Source organism: Dreissena polymorpha, chromosome 3 (genome assembly GCF_020536995.1).
Source record: "Dreissena polymorpha isolate Duluth1 chromosome 3, UMN_Dpol_1.0, whole genome shotgun sequence".
Lineage (NCBI taxonomy): Eukaryota > Metazoa > Mollusca > Bivalvia > Myida > Dreissenidae > Dreissena > Dreissena polymorpha.
Genome location: NC_068357.1, coordinates 87,506,992 through 87,513,298, shown reverse-complemented (window position 1 = coordinate 87,513,298; position 6,307 = coordinate 87,506,992).

Genomic DNA, 6,307 nt, shown 5'->3' with positions numbered 1-6,307 from the left:
TTGAACCATTTGCTAAAATAATTCAAGATGATAACAAAATAAATGGTATACAGACACCAGGAAATAAATTTCATGTTAAAATGTCTTTATATGCCGATGATAATACATCGGTATTAACAGATGACAAATCTATGTTTCATTTCTTTCGTCATGTTTCTGATTTTCAAAAAGTTTCAGGTTCTAAAATAAATTATAATAAAAGTTGTGGATTGTTTTAAGGTAAGTGGAAAAGCAGGTCTGTCCATCCATTTGGCATATCATGGGTGAAAAATGTTAAATTACTTGGATATAAATTTGGCTATGATTTAACTGATGATGATATATTCAATGAATCGTATATTAATTTCTCAAATACATTAAATTTGTGGTCTAATAAATGTAAATCTTTTAAAGGTAAAAGTTCTGTTTTAAATACATATGTGCTATCAAAAATTCTTTATTTTGTTCAATGTCAAACAATTCCGAATCATTATATTAATATGATTCAAAAAAGTTGTTTTAAGTTTATATGGGGCAGTGTTTACGAACCAATAGCTCGAAAAACATTATTTTTAGACTTCACTTTAGGTGGCCTTCGGGTACCTAATGTTCAACAAAGAATTAATGCATTTTATTTATCACACTTATTTAAACTTTTATTTTACATAATTATAAAATAGCTTTGAAAATCTCTTTATTAAATACTAATTAAGACCTGCTTAATTTAAGGGAGGTGACTTGTTATTTGTATTGCTTAATTGCTTTAAATAGTAATCTAAATGTTATTTATATATGCACTAGTGAATATGCGTGCAGCCGCTGTGAAAGACTGTTTTTAAATTATAAGTTAATTAAAAGCGTGCAGACGTGTTAAAAAGACTGTTATCTTTTCATTATTTTGTGTTTTCATTTGTATTGTGTTAATTAAGTATCTCTATCAAATAGCCACCTTGTTATGTAAATATCAAGTTAAGGTTCTTTTAGCGGGTACCTGGGGCGCTCTACACCCCAGGGTATGATTGAATAAAATTTTATGAAAAAGAAAAAAAATGAATTTTCGTAGCCAACCATTTGTTGGTACCGGGTAGAACATGATAAACATCAGGCCCAATCAATTCGGAAAACACCTGTAATAAATTCTGAGACATTGTCGTACATATTTGTGCCAAACTCTGATCTCATCTGCAAAAACAGACAAGCGAAGATTGATCTGAAAAAAGGGTGCCGCAATTAAAACGTTGTCCATTATTCTTTCGCTGCTCACAATCGCGACTTGTGGCTGCCTTATTTTGTCATTTGTCCTCTCAAACAAAATCATATTTGAATGTAAACGGTATTTCAATTGAACAATAATTTAATGAAATGGTGACTAATTTTGTCTTGTGCTATCAAATGAAATTATTTTCGGTTTGATAAATACGGTATATGGTTTTATACATGTTATTTAGAAGAGAGGTTATGGTAATGGTTTAGCGCGACAAATGCACGGGTTTTGTGTTTGAGATTTAGCGCGAAAGAGCAAGAGTATTTCGTTTTGTGGTATACATAATTGGCAAATCTATTGAGTCGCCATTCGAGGTGTGTATATGACAGGCACACGCAATCTCCACGCAGAGTTGTCGTTCCTTGCTCTCACATACAACTCTGCGAAAGGCTCAGCCCTCCATTTTGTCTATAACATAGATAAAACCGAACAAACGCATTCAACGTATATTTGATTGGATATTTAAGATCGCATGCATTAAATTAAGAAATATGACTTTTAAATGTACGATAAATCGTGCAAAAACTTGCGAGTTTTAATGCAACTCTTTGGAACTAATTTATTGCCCATTTACGCAGATGGAATCATTCCACGCACTTCACAAATGTAAACAATTTAACATATTTTTTTGAGTGACGTTAGGAATTGCTTCGACGTGTGTATGTATGTTGGTTTCTTAACATAAAAATCCCATATCAATTTTATAATAATGAATTAAGACTGATATAAGATATCATGGTATGAGATGGTTTTCTTTAATGCAGTGAATGCAATGTAACCGTCGTGCAAGAGATTGTTTAGTATTCTGTAACCTCAATGATGAACGCTTGGAATGATCATGACATAAATGAGACGCTTTCATAACAATAGCCCGTTCTGAGCCCAACACAGAGGTGAATGTAATGTTCCCGTCGTGCAAGAGATTGAGGCGCACGTTATGGAAAAGGAAAACGAAAGTGTGATAACGCCGCCCTTAATGAACATGTATTTGTCTAAATAGTCGGTTACATTACATTTACGTTTGCAATTTTGCAATAATAAAGCCGATATTAAGTTAATTTTCAGTTCGGTTTTTTAGTCCATGTGAGATGGGATCTAAACACTAACCGATTCCTTTACGAGAAAGTCGATGGATGTATTTTCATTTTAGTCTGAAGCAGCTGAAGTTTTTATTGATTATTTAGTTTCATCTTTTACTTCATTTTGTGTTTTTAATGTACAATTCTCTTAATTGATGTTGGTGCATGAATCTTGCAAATAAAGCAGCTTTTTAAAACAAATTAATGTTTCACATTTGTAAATTTATGCTATTTTAAGCAACTTTACGTGATTGATGGGTGTTTGCGGCTTCCTGTGCGCGCTTTGGGCAGCGGCGGGGATCAGTTTATTTAAACCTTCACTCTTGATTTTAAGTTAAGACTAACCGTCTGATTTGTATGAATAAATTAGCACTATTCACATGCCACACATGTGCATGTTAAGTATACATAATGACATATCCTACATGCACATCATTTAATTAGTATCGTTACATTTCTTTATACATCTGAACAAGGATGTTACACCATTAACTCGAGACTCATCAACTGTGCGGTGCCAATTAGGTCGATTTCCGTTGCACATGGAACACAGACGGGCGTCAAAAGAATTGTGTTTTGCATTTATATGTCGAAAGTCCTCTCAAATACAAACACCCACTCCTATGTTGTCTTTGAGATGGTACACACTTAGGTCCTCTTAACTGCTTAAGCAAAAAAAATCAGTTGTGTGTTCCACTTATTCCACCAACCACAAAAGTTTAGATAGATCGACAACTTGTTTTATTTTTCGGAATTTATTTAAAAATTTTATAAGGGTATTCATTGACAGAAATTGCGTAAACCATGTTTTGAAGGCTAATCTTTGTGTTCGTTATTAATGACCATGCTGAAATGTTTAGTTCTACTATTGTAGGCCTAGAATGCAAATCCAAAGATTGTGGGCGCATTATTTATGTTGGAATCGACAATGAAATAATTGCTACGGCCCTTATTCCATATCATATTATTCAAGTAGGACAGTTCTCGGCTACTGGCATATGTATATGAACTTAGTTCTGCCAATTCAGTGTCGTTTTATATTTCTTAATGAAACTGTACATATGTACGTATGTATAAAACGACCCTTTTCATGAGCTAAAAAAATTAACAATCACACACATTTAGCTGCATATACATTTTATTATAGCGTAATTGACCAAATAAAGTTACCACAGATTTATTAGACACCCATTTGTTCTATCGTACAAGGCGTGCACACAGTTGCTGGTTTCCACACATCCGACCGACATATATCCACGCTGGGTATGCGGATACTTTGATAACAGATGGCACTTCGATACCAGATAACAACAAAAGCCACGCGCGAAAGGTAAGTTCATCAGGGTTTTTTTAAAGTTATATCATAAAGATTAGTTTTTTAGACAAGGCGCATGGTCGAGTTTATAAATGGTGTATCCTTTTTCTATTGCAAAGAAAAAAATCACAATATAAAGAAGTGAAACTCCAGCTGCTGGAGCAGTATTGAATTTTCATTAAAAACAATTAGTTGGTCCTTTATTTAAGGCAAGTGACCGATTGCCCAAACAGTACAAAACAGCACAATACAGCACAATACAAACCAACATAAACATAAAATATGAATAAAGCTGGGGTCACCGCCTTTGAACGGTCAATGCAAAGCATTGGGGGTTTAAACCGGTTATAGAGCGCTCAACCTCACACTTGGCCCAACAATATTCATAATACATTTAAGTGTAAATAAAATTTAACGTCATAACAAAGACATGTTGTACAATAGCATGCCATGGTAAAAATGAGTGTGTAATACAATGTCTAAACTCTTTCTGCAAAGTTTGGGGAAGTCTGCTTTAGGGACATTTAAATAAAAGGACAGATGAAAGGTAACTCATTATAGTGCCACCAGTGTAATTATTACGCAATTTTTTCGCAGTTCAGAGCTGAAAATAACATCCTAGAACTTCATTGTGCACTGCCAAGTTATTCAATAAATGGTAAATTGTAAACATTTCAATTATGAAAAAAATTAAACAACTTGTAATTCAGAAACAACTCACATTTTACCTGTTGTTAGCTTTGAACAAGCTAATTGGCCTCGGTGAAAAATAATTTACATTGAAATTGAGAAAAGTCCTCCAGAACTGGTAAACAGACATGATATCTTGGATAATTGTCAAAGTTAGGACAGCAGATATACATCACAGGTGGAAGTAACGTACCCTGGATAGTATATATATATTATTTTTTATTTTTTAGGAGCCCAATATATTGAAATAAATATATAAAATCATGTTTAATGAGAAACAAATTGACAAAGAGCCATGAAAAAAAAATCCCCACCCTCTGATATTGGAAGCATAATCATGATTCCAATATCAGCCCAATATCAGAGGGTGGGAATTTTTTTAATGCCTCTTTGTCAATTTGTTTCTCATTAAACATGATTTTATATATTTATTTTAATATATTGGGTTCCGAAAAAAATAAAATAATATATATATATATATATATATATATATATATATATATATATATATATATATATATATATATATATATATTTATTTATTTATAAATATACTATCCAGGGAACATAACTTCCACCTGTGATATACATGTATGGAGAGAACGAGAAACGTAAACAATGTTAACCAGAAAGGCACAATCACAGGCAATCGGCACCTGTGTCGGAAGCAATAATTAAGAATCATTAAGTAAGTAAATCGATAGAAACAGAGAACCTACACTTGCGCACAAATTGAGCCATTCTTGTCAGTCATCGTCGTGATTTCCGCAAAAGTTTTAACAGCCGTTTGACATTTATGATCGATTTTCTTATTTAGCGAATGGCAACAATTTTTTGATCGACTAGTTTGCAGCCGAAATATAAAGCACTTACCGCGTGTCAATGTTAGACTTTCAACAGGTTGTTACATAAACTTGCAGAAGATGTGAAAAGGCACCATCATGGCGGCAGCCATTTTTTCCAAACAAACCAGTTTCGCAGCAAATGGCAAATATAACAAGAGTTCTGATTGGCTAATGCCATAATCTTAAAATAAATGCTGGTCGAGCAGGATTTTTCTGCTCGAGCAGAAGTAAAAGTTTCGAACCTTTTGGTATCCCATACATAAACAAACAATGTTGTGTGTTACGTAATAAAAAATCATAGCATCACCCTGGAATAAACATGACCTACTATCCAACGAACACCGGAAATCACGAGGTTGGTCGTCGTAATTGTCATGGATAACCATCAAATAGATTACAACTTAAAAAAAACACAAAAAAACAACAACAAAACATTACATTTAAAGCACTTCTTGAAGGTTTTTCGTTAAAGGCACGGTACTATGAGGAGGGCCGATACTATGAGAGTAGGGGATAGTACATCAACCGACTTATATAGCGTTAACTTGTAGTTACTCGTAACTTACATTTTAGTTGTCATGTCCCGCTGTTTAAATGACCAATTTTTACCATTAAACTAATGAACATCAAAATGAATACTGCTAAAAAACTATACCTAATATAATAAATAACAGCAAAAGCTCTTGACTTACTTATAAAGGGAGGTAATTGAATAATTTATATTCAAAGTATAAGTCTTATTTATATCGCTAAATAAAGATTATTCATTAGTACATATCATAAAATATTATAATCTATTTATTTTATAAAAAAATTAAGAAAACGAAGGAAAAAACAATCTTACATATAAATGAAAAAAACTATATATAATTACCACCCGCCAAGGTGTTACTTTTAAAAGATACGCCCGTCTTAAAGACGATGTTAATTTTGAAGCCGACAATGCGTTGGTAGTTGTTACGCAACAATAGAGAAATATGCACATTGGAAGACGAACCTGATAGCCAACACACCACATCACGCTTTGACGTGTCGAGTAAATGAAACAACCTTATACGACACGTACCAAATGTAATATATCTCGTGTCATTTTCCAAACACGTCCGCCTTTGTTTTAAGAGTTACACATTAATAT